The following is a 23193-nucleotide window of genomic DNA, read 5'->3' on the forward strand; positions in this document are numbered from 1 at the left end:
CTGCAAACAGGCAGGTATATTTAAAGAATTACATTAATCTCATCCATTACTGAAGGAAGAACAACTTTAAAGAGCAAACCCTACTCGGAAGAACAACTCCTATTTATTTAGCTTCATTCGGAAGAACAACTCCTACTTACTTAGCTTCATTCCTTTGTAAGGCCACTGTAGTCCCCTGTAACCTCATCTTGTACATTACAACTCTGTACTTGGTTATCCTTCATATCTACTATCTTCTACATTGTGATCTAAATGCCCTAGTGATTCCAGTTTGCTTTACTTTAAAAAAATTCTCTCTTAATGTTTGAGGTTGGTGTGTTTGCGTGTGTGTAGTATTACAAAGATCAGAAGACAAAATTTTGGTTCATTTAGATTACATCTTTCTGGTCATTGTAAGTTGTGGCTAATGGGAGAAGTATCTTGCTATTTTAAGGATGAAACAGAACATGTATTTGTGCATGTACCAGAGTTGCTTTAATTGTGTGAATTTGAACACTTAACTTCGAAGTATATCTTGGCTGCTGTTGTGAATAATGTGAATAACAATGAACTACAAATATATTTACGAGTTACCCAGAGAGAAACAATCACATGATTGGTGAGTCAGATGATATTTCAACTTTGCATTTTTTTAGAAAATGCATACTAATTTCTACAACTAGAATACGAGCCTGTATTTTGACCAAGAGTGTATAGAATTTTCTTTTCTCCATACTCTCACCAACATTATTACCTTTTGAGTTTTATGAAAGTGCATGTTTCTAATAGGTGAAGTAACCCAGACTGGCTTTAGACTCAATTCCTCTTAGTCCAACCTCCTAAATGCTTGGAATTACAAACCTTTACCACCACACCTGGTTCTTTTGGGGTTTTTTGTAAGAGTTATAATAGTTATGAAGTAGTATCATAGTAATTTTGAATTGCATTTCTCTAATGACTTCTGTTCACTAAGCCAGCATAGAAATGGTATTAAACACAACTTTGTAAACCCACTGTGATTTTCAGGGCTTTTTGGAAAACAGGCCTATTCAGAACTTTTGTCCATTTTTATTCATGTTACTTGTTAATTAATCTCATCTTTAAGCTCTCTATACAAAATCAATAATTAATTCAAGGTAGTAGAAAGGAAAAAATTAAGCAACTCCTAACATTTTAAAATTTTCAATATCATGATATTGCTTAGATCACTTGAGACTATAAAACTCAATTTAGTTTGACCTTTTACAAGGCTATATTTATTTTATTTTATGTTTATTGCTCTTTCCAAAGCCTGCATGTCTGATTTCTCTTGGTTTCCTTCAGTTTCAAGTAGTTCAGATTTCAAACTGAAGAATAAATGGAAGGAAGCAAACAAAAAAACACTGTTCCTCTCATCCGATGATGCCTCTTCAAGCATGAGGTAAGTTCATCCTTCTAAGTCCCTATGATAGGGTATCAAAAGGAGAATTCATTCTTCTAGGTCTCCCTATCTTTGCAATGTAACTTAAATGATGTAAAACACAATATACTGCTCAGATAAGTTTACGTTTTATCAGTTTTGCACATTTTCATATGCGCTTCAGCTCAGTGCACAACATTTCTTCATTATTCTGTCCCTGATATTTTTACAATATCAAGACAAGATAACCAGTTTGAATTACAGCATGAGAAGTTATCCACCTGGCTTCCTTGAAAGCAGATCACAGTCAATTGATAACATTAGTTCTGGTTTCTCTCTACATGTAATGGTTTCTGTAATACATATGGAATTATATTTAGTATTAAAAATTGCTGACCAAACTCAAAGCTTATTCATAGAAACTTAATTATTTCACCAGTGTCATACCTCTTAATTCTTAAGATAATATTTGCTGTAATGCTAATGTTATTACCATTATAATGTTGGGAAAAATTTTAATTAAAGGCACTAAGTGCACGGTCCAAAGTCACACAATGAGGAAGGAAATCAGTCAAAGTTTCCAAAAGTCTTTCAGCAATACAAAAAAGGTAGGTAAAATCTCTCCATTCTCTTACACACTCAATTCAATATACATATTGTCCAAGAAATAATACCATAGCAATTGTTGCCAAGGGTGTTTGTTTTCTGCCACATTTTGTCTTCAACACAGACTGTGTTGGTGACATTGGGTTATCATGCACAGAGATGAGCTTATAAATTGAGGTCTAAAGAGAGCCAAATTTCTTCTGTTCCACATTTCCAGTTTCCTTTTTAAAAAGTAGTAAAATTTTTAAATATCATCACGTACTGTCTTTTAAGAATCCAAAAAGGAAATAAATTCACATATAATCACTCCAAAATGCTTTAAATGTAGATGATAAAACAAACACTCATGAAGTAAATTTTCTTCTACATTTAATATGTTTCTGAAAGCCTTGTGCTGGTTGGTCACCCTTGTAATCCTGACTACTCAGGATATGTACTCAGAAGGCTGAGTTCTGTGGATAACATTTGGAAACCAATCAGAGCAAAAAATCATGACATTATTTTTCAAAAATTTTAATGAACTAGAAAAGAGCATGAATGGAGATGTAGCTAATATACTAGCTCACCAAACTAGAGGGGAAAGGCCTAGCAAGACCTTAAAGCCCTAAGTTCAAACTCTGAGCACGCCAACATGCAGGCACACACACATACACACACACTCACACACTTATTCACGTCAGTGTTTTGCATTAATTTCTTAGTTAATGATATTATATGGGTATAATAGGGGAAATAAACTTTTCCATCTCGGAACATTTTTATATGTATTTTATTGTTAAAATACCATACAGAGGGGTTTCAGTTACATGAGCAAGGTAATGAGTCCATTTCCTCTCAGGCATTGTTACCTCCTCCTTTGTTTTTTCCCCCACCATCCCTTCCTCACACCTCTACAAGTACACTCCCCTTCATCCCCCCCAACCCCACCTAAATTGTAAAGTTCAACTTTCAACATAGTGTCTTGTGCATCTCATTGTCACAATGGGTCGACCAGTATTCCTAGTTAACCATTTTGTTTCTTCTTTCCCCTCCCCAATTAGCTAAGTGTATATACAAGATTCAGGTGCACCAAAATCAAATACAGTGAAAACAGAGGTTATACTGTGGGCGAGGAACATATAAAGAAACAATAAAATACATCGTACATTATAAATACGTTTGAAATAATAGCAAGCAAGAAAAAAACCCACTTGTGTACTTACTTTGGGGGTCATTTCATTTAACATCATCTTATATGGTCATATGCCCATAGCTTTTGACCTTTTCTGCTTATCTCAGACATATATTATTTATTGCAAATAAGGGAAACCATGGGACCTATGTTTCTTTGGACTTGGCTTACTTCACTAATATAATTTTTTCCAAGCCTTTCCATTTCCTAACAAATTGGGCAATGTCATTCTTTCAGATGGAGGTATAGAATTCCTATTCTCACACACACACACACACACACACACACACACACACACACAATGGAAATCAATCAATCTATCTATCTATCTATTTATCTATCTATAACATTTTCTTGATCCATTCATGTACTGAGAGGCATCAATGTTGGTTCCATATTTTAGCTATGGTAAATAATGCTGCAATAAATATAGTAGTGCTAGTAGTTTTAGTATGGTCTTGTTTGTGATCATTTGGGTAAATGCCCAGAAGAAGTATTTGTTGGGTCATAGGGGAGCGCTATGTGGAATCTTTTGAGGAACCTTCATACTCCTTTCCGAAGTAGCTGAACAAGTTTACACTCCCACCCAAGAATGCAGTATGGTTCGAATGCAGTAGGGTTCCTTTCTGGCCACATCCACTCCATCGTCTGTTGTAAAAATATGGAACACTTCATGAATTTGCTTGTCATCTTTGCACAGGGGCCATGGTACTCTTCTCTGTATCATTTCAATTTTAGTGTATGTGCTGCCGAATTGAGCACAGAACATTTTTTATATATAAAGTGTAATTGATTTTCTTAAACTAAACAATTCAACAAAAAGTAAGTTCTAAAGAATTGTTGTGAAATTTTAAAACCATGTGTTTCTTATATAAGCACACATTTATGAATAAAGTCAAGATTGGCATGTCAAAAACAATATAATTCCAGATATTTGTTGTTCAAGAGATGTGTAAGAGGAGGAATTCAATTATTCTATACAAGGCACCTCTCATAATGAACATTGAAGCAAGTGTTAAGGTTTGTTAAAAGTTTTAATGTTTTAAATATTTTTAATTTTGGGAATTTGCTTATATATATGCCAAAATTAAGACTGTATGACAGGTCATAAAACTTTTCCATAAAGTATTTAAGATTTATTGTAGCAGCATATACTACTAAGTGTGTACATTTCAGAGTTTATAGAAATTTTACTAATGATAATTTGCAAATTCTTTGTGTAAAGAAGCAGAGTGAAGAGTTAAGACTTTGTTAATTCCACAGTTTCTGTTAAAACTTTAGGGCTTCCTTACATTATAGGTTAGCGAGGAACAAATGATGATATAAGCCATATACAGATGAGATGAGCCATAAATAATAATCTTAGTGGGAAACTTTAAAGACTACTCATAGCCTATAAAACTCTTATTGAACATCATAATCTTAGGCAGTTTTAAATGTACAGGATTATGAAAAAATAGTAAAACCTAATATGTAGTATACTTCAAATACTGGAAACACTGGTAATTGTTTCATTTTTCATTTTATTAATCATTAATATTTAATTATTGGTTTTGTTTATTGTAGCATTGTTTTCCTTGTTGTAATATAATACAACTTTTTGTAAGTCGTCATTAGGAGGTACTTTGAGAATGTTACTGGGATGGCCACACCATGTTTTATAGGTGCATATGAATTTACAAAGAGCAAAATTAAGAACAAAATACTCATTAAAATTTTTCTCAAGTAGAGTCTGAACCAGGAGTGTTAAGTGTCCACAGCTAAAATCTTAGCCCTAGGCTGAAGCAGCCGTCTTACAGAGTTGAGGACACAAAAGTTTTTGTTGGTCGTGGGGCTTGAAATCTTGGGCCTGGGTGCTTTCCCTTAGCTCTTTAGCTCAAGGCTAGTGCTACCACTTGAGCCACAGGACCACCTTTGTCTTTTTGTACTGATGTGGTACTGAGGAATCAAACCCAGGGCCTCATTCATTCTAGGCACGCACTCTACCACTGAAACCCCTTCGCAGTTCCTGAGAAAGTGTATTTTAAAAAGTCATCTAAACAACATTTGCTTTCTGCTTTGGCTTATATAATGATATACATGAATATCTTTTTATATTTTTGTGAATTGTCATACTTCTAAATTTATATTAATTTCAGCCACTTTATCCTTTTCAAAGTCATGAAATATCTCTAAGAATTTGTTTCTGTAAAGACTGTTTTTGCATTTATAATTTCTTCTGAGTCACTTTTATTTTTTTCAAAATCACTTTATATTTTATATTGACGGGTTTTCACACATCAAATGCCTTCAAATGTATATATGTATTAAGGTTTGTATCCTGTCAATAAATGTGTAGAACACAATTATACCACTGACAAAAGATGATTTGCACTTCATTTATGTGCTTTTGGACTTGGAAAGTGATTTTAGGTGTGTCAACACAAGTAGAATCAGCATGAAACAAGCCAGCATTTCTTCATTTAAGATATAAGGAAAGGATACAGGTTGATCCATTGTAACAATAGGATGTACAAGACACTCTATCAGAGGGGGATGGAGGGAGGAGTTGAGGTGGTGTAAAGGGAAGGGATGGTAGAGGAAAAACAGGAGGGGTTAACAATGCTCAATAAGAAATGTTCTCATTTCCTTACTTGTGTAACTGTAACCCCTCTGTACAGTATCTTTACAATAAAAGTATATATTAAAAAGATACAAGGAAAATTTCTGTACTTATGGGAAGTTATATTTGTCATTCAATATCAGCAAGGTATTGTTTTTAGGATGACAGGCATATTAAAATTTTGGATACTCAAATTCTCTACAAAAATAAATATATTATTTACATTAGAAACTGCCCACAATCTAGTGCAGTGTAATTGCTATGAGAAATTTTACCGCATTCTAGGTTTGTAATGGAAAGTAAATGTATATGCAATATCAACAGATATGAATTTTTTCAGATAATTTTTGTCTGCATTTTGTGGATGGAATTGGGAAAGCAATTTTAAAAAGCACAAATTTCATCACCAAGAGCTGTCAGCAAACCGTAACAAGTTTCTAATACATCAAAATTGAATGGTTTGGAACTCCAAGAAGTACTTGAATTGACACATTATCAGAAAGTGTAACCAGGCAAGCACTTTTGTTTTTAAATTTTTTGGGGGGGTCCGGTCGTGGGCCTGAACTTTGGGCCTGGGAGCTGTCCCTCAGCTCTTCAGCTCAAGGTTAGCACTCTACCACTTGAGCCACAGAGCCACTTCTGGTTTTTTTTCCTGCTTATGTGGTGTTGAGGCATCGAACCCAGGGCCTCATGCATGCAAGGCAATCGCTCTACCACTAAGCCACATTCCCAGCCCCTAGGCAAGCACTTTTAAGAAATGCAGCTACTAGATTTCTCATTGAGTGCTTTCATAACACTTTGTGAAATACAAGTCAGAACCTCATTGGAGACTAGACAGTTTTCCCTCACCTTTCTGTCAAGCTCAGTTATTATCAATCAACATATAGCTAATCTTGAATAATCCTCTAATAAGAAAATGTTGATGGAGTGTTTATATGCAGAAAAGCTCGGAACGCTAACTTTTTCCAATTGGCCTGAATGGTTGACCCCCACCCTATTATCCGAAGTCCATACGGACTCCAGGCATAATTCCAGGTATGTGTGAACTCCTTTGATGTGCAGGTAGGGCAATCCACCTAGGCCCAGTTGTAAACATCCCATCTCAGACCCAACTGAAAGTCCTCCATCTTTCTTGACCTAGGGGCTTTTCATTAACCTCTACCTCCTTGATCAGATCTCCTATAAAACACTGATCCTGTGCCAGCTACCTCACACAACCTGAATCCTGCTGGAAGGTCTGTGCCCCTGGCTGTTCCTCAATAAAGAGTCCTTTCTGTTGGTGATCAAGTCAGGCCTATTCCTTTTCCATTCTCCTCCATTTTCCTAACATATGGTGCTGACACCCAGGAGATAAAAAGCACCAGGAGTAAGTAGGTGCCCTCTGCCAAGGGGCCACCCACCTCCTTGCCACCTCTCATGGAGCCTTTCTGCTACCTTCCTCCTCCTTCCAAGGCTTTTCTTCATCAGAAGCACAGAGCCCTCTGAGCTTACTTTGGGCTAAACAGACACCTGAAAAACCTCCCAGCCTTTGCTTTTGTAAGCAGTGCAAGCAGTGGATGGCCACGCTGCTGTGGCTTGAGGTATTATTGCCCCCCTGCGTAAGCTCAGAAAAGGCCTTATCTCTCCCCCTATTCTCTATCCTTTACCCTGTCCCTGGATTCTGATCTCCAGGCAGGAGGCTCTTCACTGTTTGACTGACTTCACCCAATACCTAAAAGCCTTCAGGACAAGGTAACTAGCCCGGTCTGTGGTGTAGGCACCTGACATGGACCCCAGGAGGGCAGGACTCCCTCCCTTCTTTCTTGTCTGTGGGGTACAGAGACTCCAGAAGTCTCTTCTTTCCTTATACCCTGATACCCTTTAATTAGGACCTTTGGGGATGCCCTCTCTTAATTATTGGGATCCATCCGTCTGGCTTCCCAAAGCCCCAGCGGTGCCTGGAGCATCAGGACAGGCTCCATAGTCCTACCAAAATTTCCAAATTGTCTCCCAAAGACACCCCATTGGCATGCCTGCTGTCTAAACTTAAGACTTTGGGCTGACTGATTTACAGTCATAAAAAAACAAAACTGACTTGTTTTTATTCCAAAATCTGGTCTCATTACCATGGCACTGCTGACCTAAATTCAGAACCTTAGGTTTTACTCTTGCTGATTTAAACAATTCTCCAATGAAACTGGGAGGAGTCTGAGGTCCCCTAAAACTAAGCCCTCCTCAAGCTCTGCTCCAGAAAATCCTCACTTTGCTTGTTCTGTTCGGTCCACCAAGTCCTTCTCTGACCTCCACTCCAGAGGGCTCCCTCTCCACTCTCCTGCCTTGCTCACCAAGCCCTTCTCTGCCAGGAGCCACCCAACGTTTCCTCTAAAAAAGTAACTCCTTATCTTGTAGCAACTCAATCTGTCTCTCTCCCCCTCTCCATTTCCCTCTATCTCTCTTTTCTTTGATGACCTCCATCACAAAAGAACCTTTTCTCCTTCCTTGCTCTTCTAACTACACTCTTGGTATTTGCAGTTGGTCCATATTCTCTAGGCTAAAACTGTGTCTGTTTCAAGCAAACTCCTTTTGCTGACCCCAGTCTCTGTGCCTGCCTGTCTGCATGCTTGTGTAGCTGACACAAGGTGGGGGTGGGCATAGGCCTCCAAAGGTAAAACAACAAGCTATGAGTCCTGTTAAAAATCCTTCTAAACAAACCCCTCCATACTTATACATTTCTCAACCCTCTTCTATGGCTAATACACCTTCTTTCCTTCCAGACCATAATTAAATGGTCCTCTGGTCTGGACATTTCGTTAATCTGTTATTGACTGAGGCTGGCTGACAAACACACTGAGGACAGCCTCTGTCTTTTGCTGCTCTCTCCCTTTACCACCCTGAAATCCCTTAATAGAAACAAGCCAATCCTTCTTCTCGTAGGGACTTAGACAATAATACAGTCCTTTCCTCTTTCCTGAGTCCACTCACTTCAAAATCTAGATTCTTAATTTCTTCTCTAAGTGGCTACCGAAGAAAAATCCCTCCCTCTCACCTCTTCCAATAACTTTATCCAATTATTCAAACTACCTTTTCAGTAACTTCATTATGCCACATCCTCCCTTTAAATATCTGCAGGTTAAAAGTTCTATCTTTTCCCCTTACAAACCTGTTCAACCACCTCCTCCCCCAATTCTATCTACATGCCTTGGAAGCTGAACCTAGCAAGAGACAAAGACCACATGATGGGTTTTTCTTCAACCCCCACACTTCCACCAACCTATCTCCTCTCTACTCTTCACTGTTCTAATGGTTAAAATGTTCAATTTAAAATATTAAACCACCTCATCACCAAAATTGATTTAAAGGGTTCCTTCTCTTGTTGTCAATGTTTGTTTAAAGGTGGAAATTCTGTTTGTCAAAATTTGCCTTGCATTTTGTTTGGTATTGCCTTGAACACATGTTTTTTTATCATATTGGTCAAAACAATACTACTTTGCCATTGGAATTCCAAAAAATCTTATGGCCTATTTTCATTTTTTTTAAAACATACGTGCCTTAAAACGTTTGTTTAAGTGTGTGTGTGTGTGAGAGAGAGAGAGAGAGAGAGAGACAGAGACAGAGACAGAGACAGAGACAGAGACATACAGAGAGAGAGACAGAGCACGTTCAACATAATCTCATTATAATACATAAAAACTGTGTAAAAATTATCTTCTTGTAATTCTTGGTAGTGATATTTCTCAACAAATGTGCTGTTTGTTATAAGAAAACATCTGTTTCAAGGGTAGTAGTAAAAGTAGTGAGACCCAGTTCAGCTCCTAGCCAGCTGTGAGGATAAACACCGGTAAGGAGGTAAGAATTTTCTAAAAATGTTTGTTCCACATATTTGTTTCTGTCAGAAAATTTGAGTATGTGGAAGATGGTATGAATATTCCTTAAAAGACAGTTTATGAGTAAAAGTTTGTATGTAATTGTTGGCTGTGATTTACATTAAAACTATCATGTCATTCTCTATGTCCATCTAAAGTCAAGTGTCTTAACCAATCTTTGTATAAATTTGTAAGCAACAAACAGGAGATCTGACAATTCATCCGAGGGACAGATTCTGGCCAAGATCTTGCTTGGACTATCCTACCTCCACCATGGTAGATTGGACTTCTGACTGACTCCATCACACACAGCTGATTCTTGGTAAAAGACTGCTTTAGATTTACAAAAACTAAGACTCCTGGAAAACTCTCTGGAAACCTTTCCAAGCCTGACCTGAGAAAGCCAGCTGCATTGTTATGGTGTTAAAACATGTGTAGGCCAGGACAGCCTCTTGTAAAATTGGTTATCAGGTTTTCCAGGCATCCAAGCTGTGCTCAAACTCTCATCCCATCAATTGAGTTTTGTCATTGTAGAGTTCTGGCAAGTATTTGTTGATCAATTCTTGACAGGATGCATGTAAGCTCTACTTGTTCCTATTAATTTCTGGTTGCTTTAATTGGAAATAATAAAAGATTTTTGTGGCACATATTGCAGTTCAAAGCCAGCCTGGGCAGAAAAATCCCTCTGAGACTCTATAATCAGCAAAGAGCCAGGCTGGAAGCAGGCTCAAAAATTAACGATCCAAAGGCTAAAAGTGAGCTTGTGACTCAAAGTGCTAGCTTTGAGCTGAAGTGCTCAGGGAATTCCCTCAGGCCTTGAGTTCAAAGCCTATATCTAAGCCACAAGCACCTACACGTCCAGGACAAAGTGGAAAAGAATAAGAGGAGATGATGTCACATCAGCCACTTCGTGCCTACCTTTTCAAAATTAACCAGAGCCAAGCGGTCAATAGACACAAGTTGAGAAGCTTGTCCATCTACTGTCTGTATCTGTCTAACTTCTAACTGGACAGGAATTTACATTCTTGCCTTTGTTCCCTGCTATTGATAGGAAATGATCAAGGTCTCACACCAGGCCCTTAACTTCTCCAATCCAGGCCTAACTTCTGACTGGTTATGGGCTCATGATACAAATGGAACATTTATGGCTTGTGCCCAGGGTTTGTTTTACTGTGTCACTCATATGAACTAGTCCTGCCACCTTGTCAGACTTTTGACTGATCTCATCATTTTCAAGTTTCTCTCTAACAGGATAACAGTCCTCACTCAGGATCTGGGACCAAGTCAAGGCCATCCTATTACTGCAGGCAACCAGAGGCTTTGCTGACACTGCCCTGGATCCAACACAGACCTGAAAGACCCCAGCCCCAGTGACTCCTTTAAACCCTCATGCCAGCAGGAAATAGCCAGAAAAGACCATGATGCCCCTCCACATTTTATACTCCTTCAGGGTTACAAATGATGGGAATCTGCTTTGTTCTCATAACTCCATGATACTCCCACTCATCACAATTCTTTTTATGTCTCAAAGACCCTATATGAAGAACTTGCCTCTCACCTCTTGGCCCTAACATTCTATCAAGATGGAATATGATGAATTGACCCCGACCCTATATCCCGGGTATTTGTGAACTCCTTTGAATTACAGGAAGGGCAATCCACCTAAGCCCAGCTGTACACATCCCATTGTGGTCCCAACTGAAAGGCCCCCACCTTTCTTGACCTAGGAGCTTTTCATTAACCTCTACCTCCTTGCTCAGATCTTTTATAAAAACCCTGATCCTGTCCCAGCTCCCTCACACAACCTCCAAACCCACTGGAAAGGCTGTGCCCCTCACTGTTCATCAATAAACAGTCCTTGTTTGTTGATGATCAAATCCATCCTATTCCTTTTCCACTCGCCTCCATTTTCCTAACAAGGACCATCTGTATTCTATGGCCCAGAAGTGAGAAAATTAGGTAAGCATATATGTAATTTTGATTCTACCCACATCAGTTATCTATCCAGACCTGTATCAAAGTGAGAGGATTTTAAAAGAATTTAGTGATTTAAAATTTAAAATTAAATGTAGAATGAAATTAGTTCCAATGCATTACTTTAAGATATTTAGAAACAAGTGAGCAACCTAAAGGTCAATAAGACTTTTTTATTGGAAGGGAAGGAATAGTGTTATTTGGTTCTGTATATTCTAAGTAATTGGCAAAACGAATTTACAAAATAAAATTTACATTTGCAGCAGATTTGACACTTATTAATTTTTGTATATTGAAAGGAGCACAAGCCTCAAGAATATGTCGATGCAATCCTCTAATTTATCTCTAAATGCTTATGCTTCTGGTCTCAATATTAAAACTTCAAAAACTTAATTTTTAGCTAGTTGTGCAAAGGGATTTCGTTTCATCATGTCAGTGTTGAAGAGAGTGTACATGTGCATTTCAATGTACAATGCATCTGGATCATTTTCACACTTTCCATTTTTCTTCCTTCACTTACCCCAATCCCATTTTCCCTTCAAGTTTCCTATTTATATTCTCACATATGTACATTGAGGGTTATGACTGTATTAGTCAACCATTTCCATCTCCATTCTTCTGCCCTATTCCCATTAAGCCCAGCTCTCCCTTTTAAAACTTGTTTCAACTTCAGGGTATTTTGTTAAATTTCTCTCCCTTTGGCATTTGGCTTTGGGCTTGCCACATTCTCTTCCATGTTTGACCTACATAACTGAAGATATTTCTCCACATTTCTAATCTCTGAATGGCTGAGATAGGTCTCTTTTACTATAACCATTCTGTCCTAAATTCAGAATTGTATTCCTTCTTTGGTAGTCTGCTCATCACAGGGAAAGCTGTAGAACTCAAGGCAAATAGGGTGGAAAAGTGTAGTAGTGGAGGTCATTAGACATTGATGAAGTAAACTATATAACTCATGAGTATAGATGCAAGGGAGGAACTGGGAGAGAATGAGGGAATGGAAGACAGTGTATGAAAGGAAATATACTCATTAACTGACTCACATAATTGGAATCTCTCTGTATATCACCTCTGTTATAACAATTAAAGTCATTTGAAAAAAATTCCTCCATGCAATGTGCTAGCCTAAACTACTTCCTTTGAAGAAAATCTACAGCAGTTAGAACAACAGTTAAATTTATTAGAAAGAAAATACAATATTTAATTTGAAACCGTATCACATCAAATGAGGTTAGGCCAAAAAAAGAAAATAGAGTCAGGAAAATCTTTTTGTTGCTATTAACTGTCTGCAGAGAACTCTGAAGTTGAGCTAAAAGTGGAAATGCTATGAGGTGGCAAGTCCACCCTGACATCTCAGAATGCTGAGAGCTGGCCAGAGAAGGGTTAAAACAGACAATTCTTGAGAGAGTTAAGAGACTGGAGTGTCACACTCCTTCCTTAGTGCTGGAAATGCTGAATTTTCAGTGCTGTTGACCTTGAAGGCAAAGGTGATGTGTATATCAGGTCTAGACATTGTCTGGTTGCAGTCTCCTCTCTCAAAACAAGGGAAAAAAGTGTCTTTCACAAACTCTGTTTCAGCTCTGATGGTAATATTAATATAGATGCTTTATTTATTTTCTTGGTCATGGGGCTTGAACTCTAGGCCTCAGTACTGTTTCTGAGGTCTTCAATTCAAGGCTATTGTTTTACCAATTGAGCCATAGTACCACTTCAGTTTTCTGGTGATTAATTTGAGATGAGTGTCTCAATGACTTTCCTGACCCTGCTGGCTTTGAACTGCAATCCTCATTTCTTTGCCTCCTGATTAGCTAGGATTATGGGTGTGAGTAACTCGTACCTAGCTAGATGCTTTATTTTTTTCATGTATCCATGGTTACTTGCTCTATGTAAATTCAAGAAAAAATGTTTGATTGTAGAGACTCAAGGCCCAAGTGCTACTTAGCCTTGGGAACCCAGGTTTCACTCTATCTCTCTTTTATATTTATTTTTTTTTTGCTTTTTTCTGCTTTTTTATTGTGAAAATGCTGTACAGAGGGGTTATAATTATATGGGCAAGATAATGTGTACACTCTTATAAAGCATTGTAGCCTCTTCATTTGTTTCCCCTTCCCATCCTCCCTCCGCCCCCCCCCCAACCAAACCTCCTCCCAGCCCAAAAAAGTTGTAAAATTCTTTTTCGACATAATGAATTGTGCATCTCATTGTTGCAATAGGTACACTTGTATCCCTATTTAAACGATTTGTTTTTTCCCTTGCCATACACAAATTATACCAACAACAAATACAGTGAAAGTAGGGGTTATATTATGGGGGAGGGACATACAAAGCAACAAAGAAATAATCTAATAAATGTGTTAGAAACAATTGCATGAAAGAAAAAAAAACATTTGAATACATATCTTAAGGTTCATTTCCCTAACATCAACTTCTCTGGCCTTTTCTGCTTGACTCAGACATATACTATATATTGCAAATAAGGGAAACCATAGGACCTATGTTTCTTTGGGCCTGGCTTACTTCACTTAATATAATTTTTTCCAAGTCTTTCCATTTCCTAACAAATGGGGCAATGTCATTCTTTCTGATGGAGGCATAGAATTCCATTGTGTATATATACCACATTTTCTTGATCCATTCATCTACTGAGGGGCATTTGGGTTGGTTCCCTATTTTAGCTATGGTAAATAATGCTGCAATAAACATAGTCGTGCTGGTACCTTTAGTGTGGTTTTGTTTGTGAACATTTTGGTAAATACCCAAAAGTGGGATTGGTGCTCAAAAGACTCCACATAGAGCTCCCCTATGACCCAGCAATCTCTTTTTCTTTATATATGTGTTTGTCTGATTTTCTTTGGCTCCAGATTAATATATAACTATGTCGGATTATGGTTAACAACAATTTTCCTCTACAATGGTAAGAGAAATGTCCATTTTAAGAGACATATCAGCAAAGTAAAATTGATCAATAAGAAAAACTGGTTCCCAAATAGAGCATTTGAAGAAAAAACGAAGAGATAATTGGAGAGAAGAGGAAATGAGAGAAAGAGACAGAGAGAAAAAGAGACAAATTAGAAAGAAGGACGTAAAGAAATCTAATAAGCAGGAAACAGAATGAACAGAGAAAACCATAGAAAATTAGTCTTGTAAAGATACCTTAGAATCAGACAGACAGATTTCTAGAAAGGCCACAGATTATATTATCAAACATAGGCTAAGAATCAGGTAAGCTAAGGACCATGGAACAATCCAAAAACTATGTAAGGACAGTAATTTAAGTACACACACCTTTCTCAGTCCCCTACCACATCCAAAATTGTATGGGATCACATTATTTCAGCAACTCTTGTAAAACTTCATTAAGATAGTTCAGTGTTGCTCATGAGGATGTGATCTCTGACAAGCTGCTAGTGAATCTTCACCTTCCAGAAGTCACCTACTTGGTGTCATTGAATCACATAACAAATGTTATCACCTTTTCTCATATCAGAATAACAGGACACAAATGGAAACAGATCTGCACTCAACTTAGAATATAAGATTTTATAATTACTTAATCTACAAGTCATCTTTATCTGATTTAGAAACATGTTCCTAAAGCTGAAATTGTTTTTGTCCTTTTCAAGCCTGGACACCCTTAGGGACATAAAATGCAATGTAAAAACATGAGAAATAAAAAAAAAACACCTCACCAGAGATCTTTTCATTCTTTCTTGATGTTGACAATGATCAGAAGATTCTGGAAGCATGGCTGGGAGATTGGCAAATGAGGTAGTCAGGAAAGAACCTCTGTGATTTAGCCCCAGATTTTCCTGTTGAAAATATTCTAAATGAGCTGGAAAATCATAAAGCCTTCTGGGGAAAAGAATTTTTTCTGTGTCAAGTAGAGCATTAAACTCTTCACTAAAGGTGAATCCACAATCTATTAGTTGGTAGATAGGATAAAAGCAATTAATTTCTAGGTTAATATACATATAGGATTTTTAAAAATAATGTTCCCACAAAATAAATGAATAATTGAAAGAAAAAACACATCCCAACTTTAGTACAATTAGTTATTACTGAAATACAATTAGGGATGTATGAAGTACATTTTATTAATGCAAAACTATCCTAAGGACTCAATTTAGAATTTGTGCTCTACCTCATTCATCAACAAAATTAATAACCATAGAACAATGTATGTGAATATTCCATATCTGTTCACCAAACTCATACAGGAAAAATGCATCCAATAGATATTTCTTGTTATAATTTCAATTATGGTTGTCAAGTATACAAATATTTTTCTGTATACAAATACTCAGAACAACCTTGTGCAATGCTGCGCAATTTGCCATTTAACCTGCTTTGTCCAAATGGACATCAGTAAAAAAGATATAAACACCAGTTTGAGAAGTCCCTCACTTTCCTAAACATTGATATGAAAAACTATGGCGATCTTGCTGGATATACACGATTTAATAAAGACACACCTTAAAATACTAGTAATCGGAGTGACACAATGCCAATTAGCCACCTACATCCAAGGAAGGAGAACACTAAAGTCTAATATGTTACTTAAACAATACTAGCACAAAATACTAAGGTGAGGACACCCCAGAATCTAGATACATAAAAATTAAAACAAATAAATAGCTTTGTCATTTTATATTTTCAGTTGTTTTATTACACAGGAAAAGCTATTATCCACAATTCTGTATATTTTAAAATACAATATTGTGGAATGGAAACTCATAATATAAAATTAAATGAACTTTACATTGACATTTACCAAAACTGAAAATCTACTCTGTACACATCAGTTAGGTTGTTTGTGTTAGGAAAGACAATATGAATCATTTAAAAGCAATGTTTACACATTAATATTGGGTTTTTCTACATCACCACGATGTTTCTTCAAAAAATTTAGAAAGAGGGCTGGGAAAGTGGCTCAGTTTTAGAGTGCTGGCCTTGCATGCATGAGGCCTTGGGTTTGATTCCTTAGCGCCACATTAGCAGAAAAAGCCAGAAGTGGTACTGTGTCTCAAGTGGTAGAGCACTAGCCTAGAACTGACAGCTGAGAGATAGCCCCCTGACCCACAATTCCGGCCCAATACTGGCAAAAAAGAAAATAAAAACAGAAAAATAATTTAAAATAATTTATTGTAAGCTGTGTCTATATTCATAATGCTTGAGGTCAGGAGTATTATAGATTTCAAGGTGGGATATTTTATTTTTGCTTTGTGATTTGGACTATTTTCATATATACTAGTGATTGAACATACCTCCTTAAAATTTCAAAATTTTCTATTTCAGATTATTTTATTAAAATATAATCTTTATTTAAAAGATGGCATTGTAACTGGGCTATGGTTGCTTAATCCAAGTTACCCAAATGTCTGAGACCTTAGGATCATAGATTGAAGACAGCTGTGGGAGGAATGTCTGGGAGACTCTGATCTCCAATAAATTACCAAAAATAGTTGCCAGTAGAGATGTGACTTAACTGGTAGAGCATTAGCATTTGGCAAAAGAAGCTCATGGTCAGTGCCCAGGCATTAAATTTAAGAAGGAGGACTAGCACAGAAAAAGTGTCATTGGATTGTATTAAAATATATTTTACCAATTGTTTCAGAATACGTGTTTAGGAAGTCTCATTTTAAATGGTGTAAAGCAGGCTCATTATTATACTGGAGAAATTGGCATTTGTCCATAACAAATAAACCAAGTGGAGTGTAACCCTGTTAGTAACAATTTAAAAGTTGCAAACACAAAAGGAAGTGCAGAAGATAAAAATTGGTTGAACATGTTTCTATAAGATATTTGAAAGGAGTGCTTATGCTTCACTGACTTCAATTCCCAAAAGGAATTTCCAAAGTGAAATACTTCTTTGAGCAGATTGTGACAAGAAGGATAACATTAGGTAAAACTTCAGAATATGTAAAACACATACAACCTTGAGCAAAATACATTACTTCAAATTTTCTTCAGTAACTTTTTATAAGACCAGAGATCCCTGACCAACACCTCCAGAACAGGCAGGAAAAACCAACATAATAGATCTAGCATTAACTCTCGGGTCTTCATCTGGCCCACAAAAGATGGACGGAGTCCAAGGAAAGGTAACTGTGGCCGCTAGCCCATTCCCCAGCCTCCCTTAGCAGCGGGGAGTCAACTCAAGCAGGAAAACTCATTTATTAACACAGTACAAGTAGTTTTTAAAGCAAAAATGAGCAGCTGGCATTGGAGGGGAGGAAGAGGAACCAATCACTGTCAAGGTCATACCCTATCATGCACCTAAGCTTCCATGGGCTGGTTACGCACAGAACATACAGCAAATTGGGCTCTGCCCACTCAATTCCTTCTCAGCACCATCTTTGCTACCCATGTGCTCTACAGATTCTGCCTTTTTTGTTTTAATGGCAGACCCACCTCCCAGTTAGTTATTTCCCCTCCTTTGTCAAGGTTATTTTAACAGGATTACATTGATAAGGATAGCATTGGCCACTCGGGAGGTTCAAGGCAAGTCTGGGGGTCGAGGTTTGCCAGACAAGGATAGGGAGGGCCCTTGTTCATGATCCAAGAGCCTGTCCTAGTTATCTCACATACTTACCTAGAACAATAATAAACATCAGTCTGACCACCGTTAGAAATGCCTGAAGCAGTTCAATTAATTCCTGGGCACATATAAAAGTCAGTATCTTGTAAGGTTGTTCTCTTCAGAACATAGGAACAGCCTGGGTATTGGGAGTTCCACACATGCAGCATGGTGAATCCTCGTGGGCTCCCACACTCAGGCCATTCTACTATATTCCAGAAAAACACGGAACATTTAAAACAAACTGAAGACATAGCAAACCAATCCTGGGCACATGGTGTCTTTAAAATGAGCCAGTTCCTTGTACATGCCTTTAATCGAGCACAGGGTCAAGATGACCTTTGAGCTTTACTGTCAGCTCCCAATGGCTCCCAAAATCTCTCCTGTCTTTGTTTAAAGAAGCGAATCCCGCTGTATTAGGTTGGGTGGATCACATTGTCTGCCTTACCCGTCATCGGGAACTTCTTCAGAGTGAAGCGGAAGTCCCTGTCTTACGTTGGTCAGACTGACACCCCCTCTTACCCATCTCTGGCCGTGATTCCTCTCGGGGGAAATTCATTCACTTGGAGCTTGATCTTATGTAAATGTTTGGCTAAGCTCATAAGAGTTTTGCAGTGCACGTATCATGCAAGGAAAGCATAGAAAAACCATCAGCAAATGCATTACCAGGCCAAGCAATGTCATTAGCAGTCCTTTAACATTAGTCAAGGATGGAATAGCAGTCTGCCTCTTCAGAATCCAGAGGTGGGGCCTGTTCTAATCTGGCTATTTGCCTGTGGGGTTGAAAAAGATCTAAAGACAAGATATTTGATGATTTCTGCATTGCCACCACTAATCACTGCCCAGGTCACCTGTTGAGGTTGATGCAGATTCCATAGGGCCATATCCCAGACTGGGAGGGTCAGGAGAGCCAACAGCTGGAGTATCACCATCTGCAATTGTTAGAGAACACAAGAGATTCTCAAGGTCTGGTTGCCCTTGGGGATGGTTAGTAATTATCTTTCTGGCTTTCCTCTTTTAAATACAAGCCTTGGCCACCATAGCCCTTTTTCTTTCCTTGTTAGTTAGTTTATCCTTGGGTATCCTCCTGTACAGAGGAAATGGGTAAAAACTTAAGGTTCCTGGCAGGGATCCAAATGGGGACTGTCTCCCCTTTGGGAAAAACACATCCAAATCTCCTGCCCATGGCGTGGTCAGGACCTCTCCATTGTTGTGTCAGGGGGTCCTTCCACCTGACTTTCAGATGGCGCTTAGGGTTTAGTTGTTCCCAGTGCTTCTGAAATCTGGATTCAGTTGCCCCTTTTGAAAAATTGAAAATATTAATGGTAAACAAATCTATCTGTATCTGTATATGGGGGCTAACTCCCCTTATTTGTTTTAATAATTGATCCTTAAGACACTGGTGATTTCTTTCTATAATTGCTTGGCCTTGGGGAATATAGGAAATTCCTGTAGTATGATTAATATGCCATATGTCAAAAAATCTGACATTGCTTTACTAACAAAACAGTGTCCATTATCGGTTTTAACTTGTGCTGGTAGACCCAAGGTGGCAAAGCATTGAAGAAAATGTGCTTATGAATATGTAGTTATTTCTCCTGTATGTGCTGTGGCCCAGCATGCTCCTAAGTAGGTATCTATAGAGACAAATGTATATTTAAACTTAGCAAAGGCTAGGAAATGAGTAACATCCCTTTGCCAGAGGACATTAGGTTTAAGGCCTCTGGGATTTAACCCTGGTGGTTGTAATGGGGATACTTTTAAGAAGGGCTGGCATGTTGTACAGGTATGTACTATCCGTTTTATGTCCTTTACAGGAATCTGAGGAAATCTATGCTGAAAACCTCTCCAATTAATGTGGGTTAAATCATGCAAACAGGTAGCCTCTTGTAACTTTAATGGTTGTGGGCCAGTAGCTAACTGGTCTACCAAATTATTGCCTAGGGATAAAAACCCAGGAAATTTTGAATGCTCTCTCAAATGTTGAATATGAATAGGGGCTCCCCGCTCTTCTAATAGGCTCATAAGGGTAACCATAAGAGGGGAAATAGGGTTTTCATCCAGCTTAATGTGTGCCTGGGGAATACAAGGGAGCAAGTTAATCATATATAGGCTATCAGATTACAAATTAAAGGGCTTTTGAATGTCCTGAGGGCCATAATTATGGCTAGCATTTCTTTATATTGTGCTGACCCTTAAGAAGGCTGAAATCTTTGTTGGCTTGGGGTCTTTTGTTGTTCCTCAAAGTCTGCATACACAGAGCCTGCTTTTCCTTCATCAGTAAAAACATGGAGGGTGCCACGAATAGACATAGGGGAAAATAGAGATGGTATTTTGAGGGGAAGTCGACATAACATGACAGTCCATTTGGATGGCCCATAATGGCAGTCAATTTGGCCTAGAAACCCCTCCAAAGAGAGAGCAAGACGAGCATTGGCTCGAGCGAGCCACTCAACATCTGCCATCTGAAAAGGAAAAACAATGAAGTGAGGGTCAAGTCATAATACCTTTGGGCTTGGGTCCTTCCCTTGACAATAGCATCTGCAAGTTGGTCTGCCTGAGAGTACACCTGAGGTGTGCCCCCAAGGGGAGTGTGAACCCACTCTAATGGCTCCCCTGTTTGAGTTAAAACTGCAGAAATCAATGTAACACCTGCAAACAACCAAAGGGAAAATGGGCTCAAAAATAAAATACCTCATTAGGGAACATTTATCCAGGGCTTTTTGGAACTGCAAAAATATTGCCCAATGGATATTTGTAATTGTAATAACTTCTTGGGGTGGCCTGTCTTTTAGTAGAGCAAATAAGGGCACAAGACTATCTTTAGGGACAGGAACCCATGGTAACAGCCAATTGATTTCCCCTAAAAGACTCTGAAGTTGGGTTAAGGTTAGAGAGGCTAGAATATCCAGCAAAGGCTTAAGGGGTCTGGCCTGAGTCAAGGTAAAGTGGGTTCCAAGCACCTTAACAGGAGGTACCTTTTGAATTTCAGTGAGGGCTATGGTAAACTCCCTCCCCTTTTAAATATGGCAAGAACCTGGGCCAGAAGGCCCTCCAGGCGGCTCAGGTCTTGGTGTCCAAGAATTATATCATCCATGTAGGCATAGGCAAGGGAGGTATCTGAACCCAGAACAGGCCCTAAAAGTGTGGCCAAGTATTGTTGGCAAAAGGCTGGGCTATTGGACATTCCCTGTGGCAGCACCGTTTATTTGAACCTCTGATCAGGCTGGAAAAATTTAAGAGAAGGGATGGAAAAAGAAAACTTCTTGCAGTCATCTGGAAGCACGGGGACAGAAAAAAAAAAGCAATCTTTAATATCAATCACAACCAATGACTATTCTGAAGGTATAGCAGGAGTCCAGGGCATGCCTCTTGGGAGCGTTCCTCCTAGCTCCATCCTTTCATTTACCTTAAGTAGATCTTGGAGCATATGGCAAGCCCCGGAGACTTTTTGAATAACAAATACAGGTGTGTTCCAAGGATTCATAGAAGGGGCTATATGCCCAAAGTTTACTTGTTCCTCCACCAAAGGGTGGATGGCTACAAGTTTAGGTTTGGTCAATGGCCACTGTTCCACCCAGACAGGGCTTCCAGGCTTCCAACTGATGGGAGGTACTCGGGGAACAGTGGCCTTTAGGATTGGGGGGTGCACCCAAGCGGTTCCCCTATGTTCTTCTCTGTAATTATGAAATTTAAAAAATCCTTTTTCTTAACTCCCTCTAGATCCTGTGTAAGCCTTTGTGCTTCTTCCCCATCCAGGATATCATCATAGGAAGCTTGATGGTCCATAATGACCACAGCATCCATTTGTCTTAGCATGTCTTGCCCTAGTAAATTGGCAGTGAGGCTGTTTGCTACTAAAGGGCATATCTTTCCCTGTTCTACATCTGGGTTAGTCCATTTCATAAGGGCAACCATCTCTTTGGACTGGGAGTTGCCCCCTACCCCCAAAATAGGGGGCCCAGGTACAAGCTTCCAATCCAAGGGCACTTCCTCCTCCCTGAGTATGGTTTGATTTCCCCCCGTGTCAATTAAGCAGTGAAACCTCTTTCCTCCTATGAGAATACTTATTTTAGGGCTTAGTCCTTCCACTAGGGGGACGGTCCAATGGGCTTGGGTCGTCCTGCTGCGAGGCTGCCTGTGCCTTGCAGCAGAGGGGGTTACTCCTTGAGTAAACAGGGCTGGAGGATGCCCCTCCCCTAGTTTAAAGGCTTCTCATCTAAATCAAACTTGGATCAACAATCCTTTTTCAAAAGGTATCCCTTCCTGCACCTGGGGCAGGGTGTAGGGGGCAGTTTGGTCCCCCTCCCAGGGCCGGTTGGAGGGGGATTGTTGTAAACAGTCCCTCTTAAATTGCCCCTCCTGCCCATAAGAGACCCCTCCCAGATGGTCTTTGGGTCCCTTGGCCCTGGGCTGCCAGTGCCTGGGTAATAGCCTCAGTCATTTCAGATGTCTGAGCATGTAAAGCTAAAGCTAATGATTGGGACTGGTGCTGTTGCTGTCCACATTCTGGGAGGCCACCACCCATCTGCTCAGGGAACTCTTTCTCAATCCTGCGCAGGACATGCGGTGGTCTGCATTCATCCCTTCCCAGACCAGCAGCTTTACAAACTGATCTCAGAGGTTCCCTGCTGGTAGCTTGCAGTGAATGCTCTGTTGGACTCATTCTATAAACTCAGCTAGAGGCTCACCAGGTTTTTGCCTCACTCCTGCTATGGGGGTCTCAGTGGGCCCATCATCCAGTTTGTACCATCTGGCTAGTCCTGCCTGCCTTACCTGGTCACAGTATGGGCCAGGTATTGTGGCCTGTTGGACACCAGTGGAGTACCCTTCTCCAGTCCCTGTTAACATGGCATAAGTAAAAGGTATTGCGGGTTGAGGCTGCCAGTTATTCTCCACTCGCACTCTACATTCCTCCTTAAAGAAAGCACACCATTAAATCAACTGAGAACTGGTGAGAACAGCTTTGGCTACATCCAGCCAGTCCTTATGGACACATGGGTGATAAGCAATGTCCTGTAATAGGGTTTGGGCCCAAGGAGA

General features: G+C 39.1%; 1 non-coding gene across 1 annotated transcript; it reads right to left on the minus strand.

Moving 5' to 3' along the window:
• Positions 1-3810: 3810 nt before the first annotated feature.
• Positions 3811-3917, minus strand: LOC138837819 (U6 spliceosomal RNA). Its single transcript, XR_011375459.1, has one exon. It is a non-coding gene; the product is annotated as a U6 spliceosomal RNA (small nuclear RNA).
• Between the last annotated feature and the right edge of the window lie 19276 nt (positions 3918-23193).

This window comes from Dipodomys merriami, unplaced genomic scaffold (genome assembly GCF_024711535.1).
Source record: "Dipodomys merriami isolate MVZ:Mamm:240054 unplaced genomic scaffold, mDipMer1.0.p SCAF_276, whole genome shotgun sequence".
NCBI lineage: Eukaryota > Metazoa > Chordata > Mammalia > Rodentia > Heteromyidae > Dipodomys > Dipodomys merriami.